This window comes from Ailuropoda melanoleuca, chromosome 15 (genome assembly GCF_002007445.2).
Source record: "Ailuropoda melanoleuca isolate Jingjing chromosome 15, ASM200744v2, whole genome shotgun sequence".
NCBI lineage: Eukaryota > Metazoa > Chordata > Mammalia > Carnivora > Ursidae > Ailuropoda > Ailuropoda melanoleuca.
Window position 1 is genome coordinate 90781269 of NC_048232.1, and position 19830 is coordinate 90801098.

Consider the following 19830-nt stretch of genomic DNA (forward strand, 5'->3'; position numbering starts at 1 on the left):
GGGGCCGGGCAGGTCGCGCCCGAGGAGCGTTTTCCGGACGGCAGCATTCTGTTGACAAAACACCTCGAGTGGTAGAATGTTGTGCGGCCGGCCGCCCCTCGCCGCCGCGGGCCGGGGCGCTGGGGGGCCGGGGGTTAGGTGCTGGGGCTCCTCGAGTGTCTCCCGAGCACTTTGTCCGCCGCCGCTCCTGCGAGCTGCCTTAGAAATTGCCTTTCGGGTTGTCTTCTAGTGTGTTTGGTGTTGAGTGGTAGTTCCAGGAAGAGCGAGCCGGCGGCGTCGGTTAAATGTCTCAGGAAGCACATGCTTGTGAGGCTCGTTAGTCGTCTCTGTGTCCGGGTGCCGCTGTTCAGATTTCGTGGATAAGATGTGAGTCAGGTTGCGAAGTGTAACTGCACATGCTTTTCAGCCGTAGTTTTTCTAGACCCAAACTCGGTCATCTGTGTGTCTTCTTTCGTTCGCCCTTTTTCTGTGAGCCGCACCCCCATTGCTGGAGGGCGTCCGGGCCTCCTGCGGCCCCTGTGCTTGCTGCGGCTGTGGGGTGACCCCCGGTGCACACGTGCACCTCTCTGGAAGCAAGTCTCTGCCAGGCTGGGCTATCAGGAGAAGCATCTGCTGGTATTCTCTTTGTAAAGAAAAAAAGGGAAGTTATTTGTTTTGAAGTTAACTCTAACTAGATCAAGTGCATAGTTTTTTAGAAATTCACTTCAGGGTTACCTGGGTGGCTCAGATGGTTAAACGCCTGCCTTCGGCTCAGGCCATGATCCCAGGGTCCTGGGATGGAGTCCCGCATGGGGCTCTCTGCCCTGCGAGGAGCCTGCTTGTCCCTCTGCCTCTCCCGCTCCCCCCGCTCCCCCCGCTCCCCCCGCCCCTCATGTGCATGCTTTCTGTCTCTCTCTCTGTGTCAAATAAATAAATAAATAAGTGTTTTTAAAAAATTCACTTCAGACTTTAATGAGAAGGGTTTGTTAAAGCAAGGGTATCCTTTGTAATTTTTTGTATAGAAATATTAATATTTGTTTTGTCTATATTATGGTGATAAAATTAGGAGACTTGAAAGGATTTAGTTGGAGTCTTTAAAAAAAGTACTATGAATAAGCCAAATTTCAGTTGGTCACTAAACAAAGCTACCTTTTGAGAGGAAAGCGCACACAGGAGTTGGACTGTACTCTGAGGGCTTCCTGCGGGATGTTGGTGCAGGGACACACACCTCCCAAAACCCTAACGCAGGTCCTATCTCCCTGTCATGCTCTGCATTTTCTCAGTACTACATCTAGCACGAGGTAAGACATATTCTGTGAATCCACAACGTTTCAGAGGACGTGGTTAATCCCCTATGTTGGAAGAAAGCTGGGACTCCGTGTACCTGACAGGTGACTACCTGACAGCCTCCCCTTCCCGCACACACTGTTCTGGTTATTTCTGATATTTTGGCCATGAAGACTCTGCTGTCCTTTAATGTCACTGTGTGCAAACAAGGAGGTTTGTAAGTAACTCACGCTGCAGAAAGAATGTCCTAACACCCTGGAGAAAGATTTAAAGTACATTATGAGGGCAGTTGATTGAATCCTGTGTCTGTGCCGTGGAGCTGACGAGCGGTACTCGCTGAGTGGAGGAACCGTGTGCATGTGCGTTTCAGGCCCTGTCCAGCACGGCGTTTGGACAGCGAGCACACCTGGGAGGTGGAGCTGTTGCAGCAGGCCGAACGGGGATCATGGGCAGTGCATGCCTTGTCTTCGCTTTGCGTTTGCAGCTTTTCTTTGCCTGGCCTCAGCTCCTTCGGTTTGTGAACTCTGGTCTGATTTCCCTCTTTGCCAGGATGATTGCCTTGTGAGGGGAGGGAAGCGGGTGAGTGATGCTGGGCACGGCACGGACATGGCGCCAGAGCCGCGGATGGCTCTCCCTCGCCAGCATTCTGTTTCCTTCTGAGCTTCTCTGCACAAAACACAGTTTCCAGTCTGCGACTCTCGTTCTTCTGATTACTCTTTGGTTTTTAAGGCACTATTTAAATCTCAGGGCTTGAGAACATGAGCTGTAGGAATCTGTTCTTATTTACGTTCTGTGTTTTAGTGAGTTTAGCTGCATAAAGAGTCACGATGTGCCTCTGGCCCTGGCCCTCCTGTAGCCGCTGCAGTATCGGGACTCCACAGATCTCCGGTCCATGCCCCTCCCATGGGCTCGCCCTCTTTACATCCCTGTCTTCCTGCCCTTCTTCCTCACCCCACTTTCCAGCACCCAGATGTTTCTTCATTTTGAAATGGCTCAGATCACTTCCTTGTTAATTATTTGATAATGTGCTTTTGGTGGTTCAAATTCTGGAAAGCACTGCTAGGAGAAAAATAAGGCCTTTCCTTCTCATGCTTCCAATTTTGAGGCAGAGGGTCCTGGGAGACACACAGGTGCTTGACTCTGTGAGGATTCTGGCCTCTTGCTCTGTACCTAGCACGGTTCTACCTGCTGGGGGCAGTGGACAGCAGTGGTTTTGAAAAGAAGGCCTTGCCCTCAGGCAACCTAAGCAATGATGCTGGGGATAGACTTAAACCAGAGAAAAAGGCCCAGTGAGTGCTTCTAGGAAAAGTACAGGCAGGTGTGGGCACAGGTGATGGGCAGTTTCTGTTTGAGAAGTATGTTTCAGGAAGACCTCTTCTCAGAGGGAGTCCAAGCGTGAAGGGTCTGGAGCCACAGATGGAGGCTCCAAGGAAGAAGCATCAGTGTGGTGGAGAGGCTGGCCCCTCTGCTTGAGCCCGAGTCCCATGGGTACCCTTCGGGTCCGCAGCAGCCTTTGCTCCTGATAGGCACCTGCTCTGTGAAGGCCCCCCAGCAGCTGTGCCCCAGCCCTTCCCCAGAACTCACCGCTGATAGTGGCCTGGGGCTGGGGTGGGGTGGGCTGTCCCCTGCTGGCCCACCGCTGTGCTCTCTATGCGATGGCTCCTTGATCTGGATGGGGAGGACCTGGCCCTTGGCTGTGTGGCCCTGCACCTGCTGTGTCCTGCTTCACCGCCTCCACAGATGTGACCATGAGAGGCTGAGTTTTCATCCAAGGCCACTGCTAACTGATTCTCACCTTACGGTCTGCTCGCTTGCTTGTCTCGCGAGGGAGCAGCGTCAGGAGCAGTGAGCTCTTCGGGAGAGCTCTGGTGACTCTGTTGCAGAGGCCATATTCCATGTCCTGTAAGTAAAAGGACGCTTTAAAAACTCGTGGTAGCTTCCAGCCACAACAGCAATTTGAGACCTATCCCTCATAGGACTGCCCTGGTCCCCGTGGAAAAAGGTAGGCAGCAAGGGTGCTGGTGTTGGGTATAGGGGACACAAAAAACGAGTGAACAGAACCACCCAAATAGCCCTGGTCTGTGACCCAGAACATTTCAGGGACAGAACAGGGACCAGCTGACCTTAACATGGTCTGTTTGCTTGCTTTGGAATGTGCTTTGTTTCCAAGGTAGCCTTATCACGATTTCTGACCACATCTCATGGAAGGGGCTCTGGTTCTGGGTTTCTGAAGTTTAACCCTTAGCAGCTGTCCCTGGCTCTTGGCTCTGCCCCCCATCTCTGCATAGCTGGTACTGGATTATAGTTTTTCTTTGTGTGAGCACAGTGACTTTGAGGCACTTGATGCTCTTGCCACCCCTAGAATGTGTTAGCTATGGTGACACACGCTCAGAATATGTGAAAGGTACTCTCAGACATAGACCAGATCTGAATTTATGACCTTGGTGGGAAGACTGTTGTCTCCAAACGTGAACCAGGCAGGGGTATCGCTGTGGCTCATTGATTGATCGAGAGGGTGTGAACCCTGAGTTGGATGCAGCTGTGCTTCAGTGTTTTGAAGGTTCTATCATGATGTTTCCGACTTAACAGAGAACGCTTGTGAGAGTGTCGCCGTGACTGCTACCTTCTGCCCAGCTGGTGCTTGCCAAACTTTTCCAAAGGAAATTGCAGCTATCCCAGCATGTCACCCCTAAATGTCCCTTTCTCCAAAGAGGCAGAAAGGGACTCTTCTTATTGGACCCACACACCATCACTGAAACCACGTCTAGGACAGGGGACAGTAATCTCTTTGCATCCCCCCGGGCCAGTCCCTGCCTCCATCCCCCCACTTGCCCCGAGTCATCTTTGGTGGCTGATTTCTCCAAACCAGAATCGAGTCTAGGTCATTGTTGGCCGTTATGTCTCTAGTTCTTCGGGGAGAAAACGTCACCCACCCTGGTTGTTTTCCGTGACATTGACGTTTTGAAGAGACTAGACAAGTTGTGCTGCGTGTGCCCAGTGCTCCGGATCCGTTTTGTGCTGTGTCGTTTTACTTGTCCCTCTGCTTCCCCTGCTCCCCCGTGTGCTGTGATCTGGTGGTAAGAGGCTCAGTTGGAGTCAGGCACGTTTTCACGAAGGTGATGCTGTGTGCTTCCTGCCGCACCATTCTGGGGGCTGTCCTGCTGGTACTGATGCCAGCTTCCCCGTGTTCTTTATTTTATCTGCGTCCCCTCATCTGGGTGTCCTGAGACGAAAGGACAAATGCTGGACCCTCCCCCTTTGTCACCACTCATCAGGGGAGCAGGGCTCATGACATTTAGCTTCACTGTGGTAAATGCTTCTGTTTTTCCTTTTTCTGTCTTGAATATCAGTGCAGAGTAATGGATTTTTATTTATTCATTGTATTAGGGTCTATTCAAATCTGCTGTTTGTGTTTGGATGTTCACACGGCTGTAGTGGAGCAGCTAGGCGCCCCGCCGCGCCGGCTCCTGGTCCTCCCGCGGCGTCAGCATCGTTCTGAGAGCACTCCTGGCCCCTAGCCCTCCCTTCCCGACCTGCCAGCAGAGATTGCGCCAAAGTGCTGCGGTCCCTTTCCGTGTAGAAAAGTGTTGGTGTGTGCACTGTGTTTGCGTATTGTCACGACTGTAAGCACCTATCTGAGGGACAGAACTAGGAAATGTTTTTTTAAAACACGGTGAGTTCATACTGATATTTTCGATACGAAATTATACGGTTTTACTTAATTTGATTTTTTTTTTTAAAGATTCTTTTTATTTATTCAACAGAGATAGAGACAGCCAGCGAGAGAGGGAACACAAGCAGGGGGAGTGGGAGAGGAAGAAGCAGGCTCGTAGCTGAAGAGCCTGATGTGGGGCTCGATCCCATAACGCCGAGATCACGCCCTGAGCCGAAGGCAGATGCTTAACCGCTGTGCCACCCAGGCACCCCTACTTAATTTGATTTTTAAAATTTATCCTTATCCTGAAAATCTCGATTCTTAATGTCATTGGCATAATTACTTATTTTATGCTCAGGTATACATAAAATAGGGTGTAAAATTAGTATATTGTGTTACTACTACTAATGGGACTCCTTAGCAGAGTTTAAGGTGTTTTGGTATTTGTCTGTTTGTCTTTAAGGTTTTATTTTTAAGTAGTCTCTGTACCCACCAAGGGGCTCGAACTCATGACCCTGAGATCAGGAGTTGCACGCTCGACCAACTGAGCCACCCCAGTGCCCCTTGGGTGTTTTGTTTTTAAGTTCCTTTTGTTCTTGGTACATATTATGTTGAGGATTAAGTGCTGTGTTTGAAAACAAGCCTCTTGATGAATGTTCTTTTGTCTGTGGTTGTGTTGTCCATTTGATATACAGGTAGGTTTTTTTGTTTCAGATTTGGAATTTTTAAATTTTATTTTTATGTTCAAAATCGTTACGTGGCTCAAAAGTCAAAATCATATGAAAGATATGATCAGAAATTTCACATCCCTGTTTCCTCCACTCTTTATAGGCAAGCAACTGTTTTTGTTTCTGGTTTTCCTGCAAAAATCTTGGTTTCCTCTCTCGTCTGTCATAAAAGGTAGCAAGTACTGTTCACACTGTGTGTGTCTCCCTTCTTTATTCACCATGTCTGTGACTGTAGCGGCCCTTCCTGATGGGCGTGGAGTGGTTTTCCAGTTCGACCTGGGGAGTGCGACGGTGATGACTGGGGCACATGTTGTTTTGTACTTGATGAGCTCTGTCTTGGGGGTCTGGTCCTAGTTGTGGGATTGCTGGGTCCAGGGATATGATCGTAGGAGGTGTTTCCACGTGTGTCGTGTGCCCCACCGCCCCCCACCGCGCATGTCGTCCCATGAGTGCTTCTTACAGCCTCGCGGACGGAGAATGTTTCCCAGCTCTGGGTCTTTGCCAGTCTGACCCAGTGAGATCTAATTCTTGGAGTAGTGTTTCTTTAATATGCTTTAACTTGGATGTGAAAAGGGAAAGTATTCTTTACTACATCGGAAATGCTTGGTAGCCGAAGGGTTTGACATTGTGAAGTAGATGGCTGTGTTGTCACCGAGTGTGAGCGGCTAGGGCAGGAGCCGGGCCGCTGTGCCTCTGAGCACCGTCTCTGCTCCTACCCTCCGCGTCGGAGTAGTCGGAAGGCGGTTTCTTTCATCCTTTCAATAAAAAATAACAGTAGATTCTCCAAGTCAGAACATTTCCATGCATTTTACTTTCTCTAGCCTACAGAAAGGAACCTATGATTAGCTACCTTTTACTTTTAGTAGTTTTGTGTTTGAAATGAAAAGTAAATAAATTCAAGAGACTTTGGTTTTGGGTGCCTTCTTTCTGTCTCTCCTCCTCTCCCTTCCGTCTCTTGGCTCTCATCACAATTTGGGATTGCTGCGCTCAGTGTCAGAGTATGACGTTATTTCCTTCATCGCCGTAGTGCCCGGCATCCAGGTAGCCCTTGGGCTGCAGAGAGCTGGGGCCGCCTCCTGTCCTGGGGGACCCAGGCTGTGAGTAGCAGTGACAGTGATTGTTCTGGAAGGATTCTGTGTTACGCATTGTCCTTGATTACCCTATTTCTGTTTGCTGGAGAATAGTCAGAGCCATGGTATAGTATGCTTCCAGATGCCATCCAGATAAATCCCTTCCTGAGTTTTGGGGTAGGTGGCAAAAACCAAATTATTCTTTACACATATGAAAAATTATCAAAACTGCCACAGCAACATAATCCTTTTGTGGTTTGAAAACTAAAGATAACATGCTTCTTTTTTTCCTTTAATTTGTGCTGAAATAGTGGGAAAACATGATTTTCTTTAGTAGTAAACTGCTGCGTTAAATGACAGTATTTTTGCTAATCATGATTATGAAATAACATGAGCAAAATTAGTCGAGCAATAGAGAAATACATAGAATAGAAAGTGTAAGCCTTTCATGATTATTGGAGTGAAGTTTTACACACCCTTCCAGACACGTATGTGTGTGGATGCACGCTCACACCCAGGGCAGTCCAGGCTGACCTCTCATCTGCCAGGAGGGCCGCCGTGGGGGCACTCCCTCCTGCTCAGGTGGGACAGATGCATCGTGGGGGCACTCACATGGCCGCTGCTGAGAGATGCGTAGATGATTTCCAGCTTTTAACTCTTTTATTTTTATTTATTTTTTTAAAAAGAGATTTTCTTTCTTTACATATATATTCATTTATTTATTTGAGAGAGAGAGAGTATGCACGTGAGTGGGGTGAGGGGCAGAGGGAGAAGGACAAGCAGACTCCACACCCAGCGTGGAACCCGACGCAGGGCTCAGTCACATGACCCTGAGATCATGACCTGAGCCGAAGTCTGGAGTGGGCCCCCCAACCCACTGAGCCGCCCAGGTGCCCAACACCTTTTGATGTGCAGCGTTACTACATGCAGAGAAGTGCTTATCTTAGTGAATCGTCACCAGTCAAGAGATGGAAAATTGCCCCTGTGCCCCCATCCCTCCAGCCCTAAAGTTAATAATTTTTGTCCTTCACATCCGGGGGATCCCACGGCCTGTGTTCTTTGGTATCCAGTTCCTGCTCACTGGTGTAGTTGCTGGGTACGGGGGTACGGTGGTGGTTGCTTCATCTGCGTTACACTGCTTGGATGTATCATAGCGTGTGTCTGCCGTCAGTAGCCAGCTCTGGACCATTACGAATACTGCCATGAACATCTTTGGACTTGTCCTTTGCTGCGCGTCTACACACATCTTGTTGGTGTGACCCTGTGAGTGGTCATGGATGACACCCATTTTACCAGGTGCTAGCAAGCGTGTTCCAGTGTGGTCGTACTTGTCCGTTGCAGACCATCACCAGCATCTGGCATTATCCGGTCAGAGAGAGACAGAGAGTGTGTGTGTGTGTGTGTGTGTAGCCATTTTACAAGGTATACATTGCTGTTGCTTTAATTTGTATTTTGTTGACTTTTAACTTCCTAATTTTCATGTGGCCTGATTGTCCATCTTCCCTCGATAGTTCTGTTTTGCTCTAAATCAAGGTTAAAAGGCTATTTCCCCTCTACTTCGTTGTTCTGCTTTTAGTGTGACCGTCCATGTAGTGTGATTTGGGGGATGGTGTGAACTAGCAGTCAAGTGTGTTTTTTCCACAGAGCGATCTCATTGTCCTGGCACCATTTACTTAACAGATGCTCCTTCCTCACTGCTCCGCAACATCTCTGGCTTAAGAAACCAGGTGTGTGCAGACATGGTGGGTGGGTCTGTTCCTGGACGCTCCAGTCTGCGTCGGTCTGTTGGCCCCTGGACCCAACACCACGATACCCTCAGTGTAGTTTCATAAGGTGGTTTTTGTTTGTTTGTTTAAGATTATATTTATTTAACAGAGAGAGTGAGAGAGAGCACAAGCAGGGGGAGCGGGAGAAGGAGAAGCAGGCTCCCCGCTGAGCAGGGAGCCCGATGCGGGGCTCGATCCCAGGACCCTGGTATGACCTGAGCTGAAGGCAGACACGTCACTGACTGAGCCACACAGGTGCCCCTGTTTTGTTTTGTTTTGTTTTTAAACTTTTTAATTTTGAAGTCTAGCACAGACACAGAACCTGGGTGAAGTAAGTGTACAGCTTGAGGGGTTATTATAAGGTAGACGTTTTTGTGACCATAGCTTGGGTCAAGAAAGAAACTTTGGCCGGCCCCAGAATCCTCCCTTGTATCCTGTCCCTGTCCTGTGTCCCTCCCTCCCTCCTCCTGACAGAAGTAACTGCTGACCTCACCATTTTGGCAGTTCCTTCCTTTTCTTCATATTTGATGGCTGAGTTGCGTACCTCGAAATAGTAGTTTTGCCTGTTTATTCAGAAGACACTAGCTCACCTCCCTGCTCCCATGGAAGTTTTTTGTGGTTGGGCTTGTGTTTCTCACAGTCTAGATTTTGTGGATGGCGGTGCTCCCGTGTAGTGTGATCTATCCTTGGTTTCCTGTAAATGGGTACTTGGATATAGAGGTTTGATCACATTCCGGTTTTCAGCCTCTGGCAGGACTCCTTCACAGGGATGTCGTGTTGCTCCCTGAGGAGGCACCTAACGCGTGGTGTGTCTCTCTCTTTTTTAGAAGTAGGCTCCATGCCCAGCGCGGAGCCCAATACGGGGCTTGAAGTCACAACCCTTGAGATCAAGACCTGAGCTGAGATCGAGAATAGGATGCTTAACCAACGGAGACGCCCAGGTGCCCCTGGTGTGTCTCTTTTGATGTTGGCCAAGCCAACGATGCACAGACGTACGTGCATTAATTCATAACAGGTCATAAAGTGCAATGTTCTGGCAGAGTTACTGCTTCTCTGTTTATGAGCTGGACTTCTAGTGAGAGGAGCCTATCGTTATGATTTGGTTACCTAGCTCTACGCTTCATATAGGACACCCAGGATAAATGCTCGGTTCTTCTCTTCATGTTTTCAAAATAATGAATCAGTTTTCTATCATCCTCCAAAGGTGACCCACTGAGGATTTTATTTTAGTGTTATGAACTCAGACTTAAGCATATTGGATGAATTTTAATGGCTTGTTCATGGTCCTTACTTGTGTTGAGATTGTCTCGCGTTTGAGTAGCAGCAGCCTTTATAAGCTTCCAGACACTTGTGGCACACTTCTAGCTCATTCTCACAGGTTCCTGCTCTCTGGTGTGCCAAGATGCTCCAGGCTTGTGAATTCTTCCTGCCCCAGACCTGGGATAAGCCAATCTGTCAAGAAGCCTTGGTCGTTGTTGATGGGAAATGATATTTCAGATCCAGTCTGCACGTTAGGGACACTCATGGCTCTTGGGTTGGTGGTTGTTTCTGGGTTTGTGCAGTGGACAGAGCCAGCATGTATGTTCTTTTTTTTTTTTTTTTAAGATTTATTTATTTGACAGAGAGCCAGCCATTGATTCAAGTTCTCCTTTTCTAATACAAGGGTTGAAAGATGTACATTTCTGTCTGAGCACTCAGCATCTTACAAATTTTGGTGTGTTATGTTACTTTCATTTGGATGATAATATGTTGTTCTTAAGATTTTATTTATTTGACAGAGAGAGAGGAAGAGAGCACAGGTGGGGAGGCGGCAGAGGCAGAGGGAGAAGCAGGCTCCCTGCTGTGGGGCTCGATCCCAGGGCCCCGGGACCATGACCTGAGCTGAAGGCAGACGCTTCACTGATTGAGCCACCCAGGTGCCCCACAGATGAAAATACTTTCTAATTTCCCTTGTAATTTCTTTCTGACACATGGATTATTTAGAAATGTACTTTTATTTCCAAATATTTATTGATTTCTCAAATTCTTTTCTGTTACTGTTTAATAAGTTAACTGCATTGCAGGTGAAGGACATATTTGTATAGTCTCAGCCCTTTTAAATGTAGTAAAGCTTGTTTCCTGGCCTCTCCCGTGGTGCCTTGTGCGCAGGTGAGGGGAGGGGGGGGTGTCGGTGCAGCCGTTGGGCAGGGTGGTGGGTGGTCTTCTGCCGCTCAGCTGGCTTCCCCTCTGGCTGTTCCAGCTGACCCGTTTTCAGGTTTGCTGGTTCATCTGCCCGATTCTGAACCCATCTAGGGAATGTTCCCTTGTACTTCTGCATTTCACTGAGTGATTTCTGCTTGGTTCTCTTTTATGATTTTTCTGTCTGTATTGATGTTTATTTGGTGAGACTGTTATTCATTGTTTTATATGTTGTCTTTATGCACTGTTTGCTTTAATTCAGTCAACACATTTCTGACGCCTCATGTAAAGTCTGTCTAGTAAGTCCAACGTTGGGGCCCTCTCAGGGACAGTTTCTTTGGACTGTTTTTTCTCCATATGTGGGCCATACTTTCCTGCTTTTTGCAAGTTTTGTAATACGTTGGTTTTGTTGAGACCTGGGCATTGGATCCTCCTCGCTCTCATGTTTGTTGTTACTGCTGGCGTCTTGTTTTGTTTTAGGCTGTTTCTCTTGTGGTGTTCCTTGTAGTGTTTGGCCACTGAAGTCTCTCCCTGGGTAGCTTAGTGGTCAGTTAAGGATTGGTCAGAGATTTCCTTAAATGCCTTGACCTGGTGTGTCTGCCATCTCTGCTGGAGGCTGTGTGTGCACATGTGTGTGCCCTTGAGCACTTTGCCCTCGCCGTCACCCTGTGCCCTTGAGCACTTTGCCCTCGCCGTCACCCTGTGCCCTTGAGCACTTTGCCCCTGCCGTCACCCTGTGCCCTTGAGCACTTTGTCCCTGCCGTCACCCTGTGCCCTTGAGCACTTTGTCCTCGCCATCACCCTGTGCCCTTGAGCACTTTGCCCTCACCATCACCCTGTGTCCTTGAGCACTTCGCCCTCGCCGTCACCCTCTGCTTGCACCGCACTTCAGGGGCGGCCAGAGGGGAGCGATTGGGGTGTCTGTCCAGGTCTTGCCTGGGTGTGTGCACAGTTGTGTGCATGCATGTCCTTCTGCACCCCCAGGAACTTGTCAGAGCTTTTCAGAGCTCCCCACAGACATCTTGTTGCCCTGATCTCCCCTGTAAGGCTCGGGCCAGGCTCTTTGCCCCGACTGGTATTGCAGCTTCAGTAGCTGTGGTGTTGAAAACAAACAGCTGCAAGTTTTTAGCAAACTCCCTGGGGAGAGGGTTTTTCTCACAAAGCAAGCTCTGAGTCAGGTCGCATCACAGCCATGCCCTGTGAATGGGGCTTTTCCAGGAACCTGTGACAAGGGTCAAATAGTGGCAGGGCTGTCGCGTGGGACTTTCTGTGGGGCTGCTGGTTGTCACGGCTCCCGTGGGGAAGAAGGATGGCCGTTCAAATGTCACAAGTCGCTGTTCTGACAGAGGCCCAGTCGTTTTCTGAGTAAGCCCTCCTCAGATTGTTGTGAGCCTTTCGTTAATCCCCAGAACTCTGGCCACTCAGACACGGACAACTTGGCAGCGCTCTCCTGGCTCTTACGGAGCTGTGGATTCCGGAGGTCCTCATCCTGACGTTCTGGAGTAGTGGCTGGCTTTCTGAGGCCCCTTCTCAACCCTGTCCTCTCTTCACTCCTTTGATCCCCAAGCTGCTCGATGTAGTCTGTTCCCACAGTTTCTTTCATGCACGTCCTTGCCCTGGAAGGAAGTTTTTGGCTGGTTGCTCTGCTCCAGTGTCTTTGGACCTTCCCGTGGACCCGTAAGCACTGCAGTGCAGTGCAGGAAACACCCCTGACTCGAGCAGCACAGCTTCGGGGCTCCAGCGAACACCTCTGGGTTGTTTCGGGGTTTCAGTGTACCACACGCCCAGGGCTGCTTTTTCCCGGACAGATCTAATACCGCACGGGCCTTCTGTATATTTTTGGCTCGTTCTCTGTGCTTATATTTTGGAGTCGAGGAAATTCCTTGTTGGTTTTACGTTGGTGTTGGTATCCTCCTGGAGACCGTGGTTTTGCTCTTCCAGTTCTGTGCTGTGTTATCAGAAACAAGTGGACCTGACTGTATTTCAGATGAATAAAACAGCTACATTTAAGGGAGAAGACTGACCCAAGAGACTCTTAGACACAGTGCTAAACCTGCAAGCCCAGAGACAAGCTTTTATAAACTACTGTCTTTACTTTGAAAGCTTGTTTATCCTTGGTGGTATGGGTTAGTGTTCTGAAACTTTCTGGATATTGTAGGATTGAGCAAATGAGTATACCATTTCAGGAGAGTGGGAGCCAGATTTCACACTGTTGGAGAGAGAAGTTACAGATACAGAGAAAAGGGAGGCTAGAATGATCCTGGGATGTTGGGTTGAGATTGGAGGTATCAGTGTGAACTCTGGTTTTTATTCACCGTGCACACACATGTAGGTTTGCTCGTGTGTTGATGGTTTTAGTTAATTCCACTGAATGGACCCGAAAGCACAGGCCCCCAGGTGCAATGGGCGGACCAAGCACCTTGCTCTGCACCCCAACCATTACTGTTCTCTTGTGGCTGCTGTCCTCTCTGCATTACTGAACTTCCCTGGGGAGTTGTGTTATTTCTGCCTGAAGGACCCCCTTGTGCATTCTCTTCAGTCCAAGCCCCCTGGGGACACATTCTGTGTTTGATTTGTCTGACAGTGTTTTTATTTTATATCAATTTCTGCAGGAATATTTTCACTGAGTATTTTATTCTGGTTTGGCTTTATTTTCCCGCAGGACTTTGAAGGTATCATTCCTTTGTCTCCTAGGTCACATTGCTTTTCTTAAAAAGTCAGCAGTCTGTCTAATTTCTTTTTCTTAGAATACTTTTCATGGAAGTATACTTCTTGCGGAAGTATTCTGATAGAGATTAGGAAATGCGCTCCTCACACAGCTTCAGCGGGTACCGACTCAGGGCTGTTTGTCTCCCTCACTCAGTTATTCTGAAGCAAATACCCGAAATCACATTTCACTTGGACCTATTTCAATAAGTATCTTGGAAAGATGAGATTCTTTTAAAAATTGTATCCACATGGCTGGGGTGCCTGGGTGGTGCAGTCATTAAGCATCTGCCTTCAGCTCAGGGCGTGATCCCGGCGTTCCAGGATCGAGTCCCACATCGGGCTCCTCCACTGGGAGCCTGCTTCTTCCTCTCCCACTCCCCCTGCTTGTGTTCCCTCTCTCGCTGGCTGTCTCTCTGTCACACAAATAAATAAAAATCTAAAAAAATAAAAAATAAAAAAAATTAAAATTGTATCCACATGGGGCGCCTGGGTGGCTCAGTCATTAAGCGTCTGCCTTCGGCTCCAGGCGCGATCCCAGGGTCCTGGGATCGAGCCCCACATTGGGCTTCCCTGCTCCACTGGGAGCCTGCTTCTTCCTCTCCCACTCCCTGCTTGTGTTCCCTCTCTCACTGGCTGTCTCTCTCTCTGTCAAATAAATAAATAAAATCTTTTAAAAAAATTGTATCCACAATACCTTTATCATAACTTTAAAACAAACAGTAATCTTTCATATCAAATATTCTGTATCTAGATTTCCCACATTGTCTAAAAAATGTTCATATATAGTTTGCTAGTTAAGGTCAGGATTCAAGTACAAATTGTTAAGGAGACTGGGTTGTTTGTCCTGAAGAATTTCCCATAATCTGGATTTTGCTGATTTTATCACTCTGGTGTTGTTTAAACACGTTCTCTGTCCCTTGTAATTTTTATGTTTTATCCCTTCTTTTCAGCACTTCTTGAATAAAAATCTTGGGTTTGGTAGGGGTTCTCGAGCCTGTGGTCTGCAGGCGTTCGTCCATGCTGGGAATTGCTGTGCTGTCCGGCCACCTCTTTCCCACGCTCTTGTCTGTGCCTGCCACCCCCATGCCAGTGCGCCCGGGATGGGTTTCTCAGCCTCTCTGTGGAGAAAAGGCAAAGTAAACCGTCCTCAAAAGATTGTCACATGGTTTATTTATTTATTTAAAAGACTTATTTATTTGAGAGAGAGAGCAAGCATGGAGAGGGCAGAGGGAGAGGGAGAAACTTTAGCAGGCTCCACGCTGAGTGTTAAGCCTGACATGGGGCTTGAGATCACGACGGAAACCAAGACTTGCATGCTTAATCAGCTGAAGCACAGGGGCCCATCATGTGCTTTAAATGAGATAACACAGGTCTGACTCTTAACAGATGGCCCATAGTAAACACTCAGTAAGTATGGCCCACCTTACCAACTGTAGAGGACGGAGCACAGCATGGTCCCCGAACGGGAAAGTGAGCACTGGGGGGTGAGACAGCGGCCAGCACAGAAGGGCTGTGCTGCACGACCACTGTCTTTCTGTAGAGCCTTAAGACCTTTCTTACACAAATAACTGTGCCATTGGTGAAGGACAGCAGTGTCCCCTGTCCTTTCCATCTGCCTGTTGCCTGGGCTCCGGTACAGTGTTGGCGGGAGTGTGGCTGGGGCGCCGTTCTGCAGGGCACAAGCTCTGTCTATCCCTGTGCACCGTGCTGGCGGCCGTAGCTCTTCCCACCCGTCCTCGGAAGGCTGGGGAGTTGTCTTCTCTGCTTTGTCAAGCACTTTCGTCACGAATGGGGCTAGAAGCGTTGTGTTACATGTGTTTCTCTTTGTAATGTGACCATGGCTTTCCTCCGTTATTCTGTTAATATTTTACTCTTGTGATCACCCCACTTATGGTATGTTATCTCTACTTTGTTTTTTAAAAAAGATTTATTTGTTTATTTTAGAGAGAGGGAGAACATGAGGGTGGGGAGGGAGGGGCAGAAGGTGAGGGAGAGAGGATCTCCAGCAGACTCCCTGCTGAGCACAGAGCTCGACTCCCCGTATCACAGTATCACGACCGACCCTGAGATCGCAACCGGAGCCCAAATCAAGACTCACTCAACTGACTGAGCCACCCAGGTGCCCCTTGATTTGCTAAATTTATAAGAACTTGCTAAGTTTGTCGAAGTTTTTCTGTGATCGTAGGGATATGAATCTTCTTGTGATGTCTTTCTGGTTTGGGTATCAGTGATTCTGCCTCGTGAAGAGCTGGAAAGTATTTCTTTTATTTAATGGTCTAAGAGTTTGTGTTTCACTGGTTCTTTTTCTTTAACGTTTGGTAGAATTCAATGCAACCAGGTGGGCCTAGAAGTTTCTTTTTTGGGAAGGTTTTTTAACTACAAGTTCAATTTTTTAAATAGATATTTGGCTTACCTCTTTATTGACTTTCTATAATGTGTGTCTTTCCAGGAATTTGTCTCTTTCATCTAAGTTGTTGAGTTTACTGTCATAAAGTTATTTATGTACTTCCGTATTATCCTTATTTCCTATGAGATTTAGGGTGGTACCCCCTCTTTCAGTCCTGGTGTTGGTGATTTTGTCTTTGATCTTACTGATCTTTCCAAAGAACCACTGTTTGATTTCAGTGACTTACGTCTTTTCTCTATTGTTGTCTTCTCTCTGTTTACTTTGGGATTAAATATGTTTTACTGTTCCTTGTGATTTTTTCCTTTGACCCTTGGCTTAATATAGAAGGGTTATTTATTTGAAAACATTTTGGATTTTTCCAGATATTCTGTTGTTGATTTCTTGTTCAGCTCCCTTGTCAGAGACCTTTCTTTGATTTATTTTGGTTCTTTCACATTCATTGAGGTTTACTTTATTGTCCTGAGAACAATGGATCCTGATGAACATTTTGTGTGCATCTGTAAATAATATGTGTTCTATTTTTGTTGGCTGAACAGTTCAATGAATGTCGGTTAGGTCCTGTGATAACAGTGTTTTTAAAGCTTCTGTGAGCTCTCCGGTGTTCTGTCTGCTTGTTGGGTTAGATGTGTTGAAATCTCTGTGATTGTGGCCCCATCTCGTCTCCCTTTGGCTCTGTCGGTGTGTGCATGGCTGGTGCCTTGGCCCATTGTCACTTTACGTGGTGTCCCTGTTGTCCCCGGCATGCCGTTCTCAGTCTCCATCTAACGCGAATGCGGCCACTGCAGCTTTCTTTTGATTAGTATCAGCATGGGACACCTTTTCCATCCTTTGGCTTCTAACCTGTTTGTGTCTTTATGTTTAAAGTTTGTGTCTTGTGGGTGATAGTGTTAGTCTCACTTTTTTATCCAATCTGACAATCCCTACCTTTAAAAAAAAGAAAAAGCAGGTTTAATTGTGTGTCTAGGGAAACTCTCCTGTTTCTCCTTTACTCTTACTCTCCAGTCACAGAATACTTCGCTTCTGGTCACCAGATATGTGGGTGCTTTTCCCCACCGTGACCAGTTCTCCAGCCCCCACGGGGTATCCTCCAATTGAGCTCAGTGCTCACACCATCTGCCCGGACTTAATGTCACGTCCCACAGGGAAGGGCTCAGTCCCACGAGACTGCCCCCTGCTTCAGACGCAGCACTCAGGTGGGGCAGGTCCCTGGGTGACCCACAGCCCTCCGTCCAATGTGGCTCCAAATGGGATTCCCAGGAGCCCCTTCTGGAATCTTCTCATCCGCTGGAGCAGGTCGCAGAACTCAGGGGAGGGCAGATTCCCATTCCTCCGTTTACCACTTAGGGAAGGGTGTGATGAGGGGTACGGATGAAGCTGGGTCTGTAGCTTCAATCCTGCATCTATCCACAGCCGGGTAGAGACGTGCAGGGTAGGTGCTGGGAGGGCCCCAAGCACAGGAGCTTCTGCCTCGTGGGGTTGGGGTGCGTCACCCTCCCGGCACGTGGACGAGCTCTCCAACCTACAGCTTCCCTGAGTCCCACACCTTCGGGATTTTTATGGAGGTTTTATCACATCGGCGTGATCAGGTGTTTACTGAATCCCCAGCCCCGCTCCCCCGTCTGGAGAATGGGGAGTGGGGTGAAAATCCCAGCTTGGGGTCCCAGCTTGGTCTCTCTGATGACCAGTCCCGACCCAGGAGCCCCCAGAGTTGCCTCATCACAATAGAAGACACTCCAGGCTCCCAGGAGGTTAGCAGGGTTTCAGGAGCTCCGTGCCAGGGCCCGGGGGTGGAGATCAACACGCTTGTTTCTCGTATTATCCACACTGGAATCAATCGATACTCAGTAAATAGCATGTTTAAAGTACACAGTTTGATAAATAAATATGTACACACATTTATACCCTGTTTAGGTGAACAGCTGCTGTCAATGCTGTGTACAAACCTTGGTGCGGACAGAAGCCATATATGTATGTCTACATACAACTAACTTTGAACAGTTACAAAGGCATTTATCCTTTGTTGAAGAGGGTAGTCTTTTCAGCAAATGGTGTTCGAGCACCTAGGTACTCATATACAAGACAATATAAATAGTCCACAGGTCTAAGCGGTAAAACTTCTAGAAGAGAAAACACAGGAGAAAATCTCTGTGACTTGGGTTAGGCAGAGATTTCTTAGCATAACCCCAAAAGCACAATCCATAAAAAACCAAATTGGTAAACTGGACTTCATTAAAATTAATGGGGCGCCTGGGTGGCACAGCGGTTAAGCGTCTGCCTTCGGCTCAGGGCGTGATCCCGGCGTTATGGGATCGAGCCCCACATCAGGCGCCTCTGCTATGAGCCTGCTTCTTCCTCTCCCACTCCCCCTGCTTGTGTTCCCTCTCTCGCTGGCTGTCTCTATCACTGTCAAAAAATAAAATCTTAAAAAAAAAAAAAATTAAAAGCTTTTGCTTTTTAAAATACACTGCTAAGGGAAAGACAAGCCTGAGACCGGGGGAAGACCCTTGCAAGTCACCTATGTGGTAAAGGGCTTGTTTCCAGATACACAGAGAGTTCTCAGGACTCAGAGTTAGGAACTGCCCAGCCTAGCGAGAGCAGGGGCAGGTCTTTCACACAGACCTGCGACGGCAGAGCCAGCCTAGCGAGAGCAGAGGCAGGTCTTTCACACAGACCTGCGACGGCAGAGATGCACGTAAAATGCTAGCCTTGTCACCTGTTAGGAACACACCTGCACTGTTTGCACACCTTAACACTTCTTCACTTTCTTACTGTTACTTTTTAACACTGGCCATCCTGGTGGGTATGAAGTGATCGCTCTTTGTACTTTCGGCTCGCAGTTCTGTAAGATTAATGACGTCAGGCCTTGCCCATGTGCTTTCTGGCCGTCTGTATGTCTACTCCAGGCCTCTGTCCATTTTTGAGTTGGGTAGTTTGGTTGTAGCAGTTGTTTATCCTAGATATTAACCCCTTATCAGAGAGGATTTGCACATATTTTCTCTCATTCTACATCTTGTCTTTTCACCCAGTGGTGTTGTTTGAAGCACAAGTTTTAAATTTTTCAGTTGTTTTCTTTGTTGCTTCCTCTTGTTTTATTTCTGTTGCTGTGTCTTCATAATTATTGATCTTTTCTTTTGTTGTGTTTAAACTGCTGTCAACCCCATCCAGTATAGTTTTCATTTCAAATACTGTATTTTCATCTCTAGAAATTTCAATTCAGTTCCTTTTTTAAATTTTTAAAATTTTTTCATTTTTTTATTTTTTTAAGATTTTCTTTATTTATTTGACAGAGAGCCTGAGGAGGGGGAGGGGGAGTGGCAGAGGGAGAGGGAGAAACAGGCTCCCTGCTGAGCAGGGAGCCCGATGTGGGACTCGATCCCAGGACCCCAGGATCATGACCTGAGCTGAAGGCAGTCACTTAACCAACTGAGCCACCCAGGCACCCCAGGTCCTTTTTTAAAAAGATTTTATTTATTTAGTTGACAGAGAAAGAGAGCATGCAAAAGCAGGGGGAGGGGCAGAGAAGGGGGGAAGCGACTCCCTGCCGAGCAGAGAGCTGGATGCCAGGCTGGATCCCAGGATCACCGTGACTGAAGCTGAAGGCAGACACTTAACCATCTGAGCCACCCAAGCACCCAGGTTTTTTTCATAGTTTGTCCTTATGTTTATCATTTCATTTACCTCCTCAGATGATACCATTGTGTTCATAATGCCTGTTTTAGTGTTCCCGTCTCCTAGTGTTACCATCTGGGCCTTAGGTGGGTCTGTGTTCATGGTCTTCTGGTTCGGGGTCGGGTTTTCCTGCCTTTTTGTGTGTCTGGTAGTTTATGTGTAGCCATCTTGAATTTTACTTTTTCGGGTGGGTGTGTTGTTACGTTCCTGTAAGCAGTGTTGAGACCTGTCTTAGGGTGGGATGAGTTAGTTGCAGTTTCACCCTCTTGGGGCTGGTGCTGAGGCTTTGTTAGGGTGGCTTCTGAGCTGCCTTTATTATTCTCTGTGTCCTGCTGAGTCTGTGCCCTTCTGAGGATTCTCCTTGCTGTTTCCTCTTGGGAAC

At 47.9% G+C, this 19830-nt stretch overlaps 1 protein-coding gene across 2 annotated transcripts in view; it reads left to right on the top strand.

Moving 5' to 3' along the window:
* ZBED4 (zinc finger BED-type containing 4) overlaps window positions 1–19830 on the top strand; it is a 34350-nt gene that overhangs the window by 1531 nt on the left and 12989 nt on the right. Inside the window, exon 1 of one of the 2 annotated variants that reach the window (XM_034643980.1) lies at window positions 87–366. The exons of the other annotated variant lie outside the window; for it this stretch is intronic. The gene's annotated coding sequence lies outside the window, so the exon portion shown is untranslated. Of the gene's footprint in view, window positions 1–86; window positions 367–19830 lie in introns of those variants that run through there. 2 annotated transcript variants of the gene reach the window in all.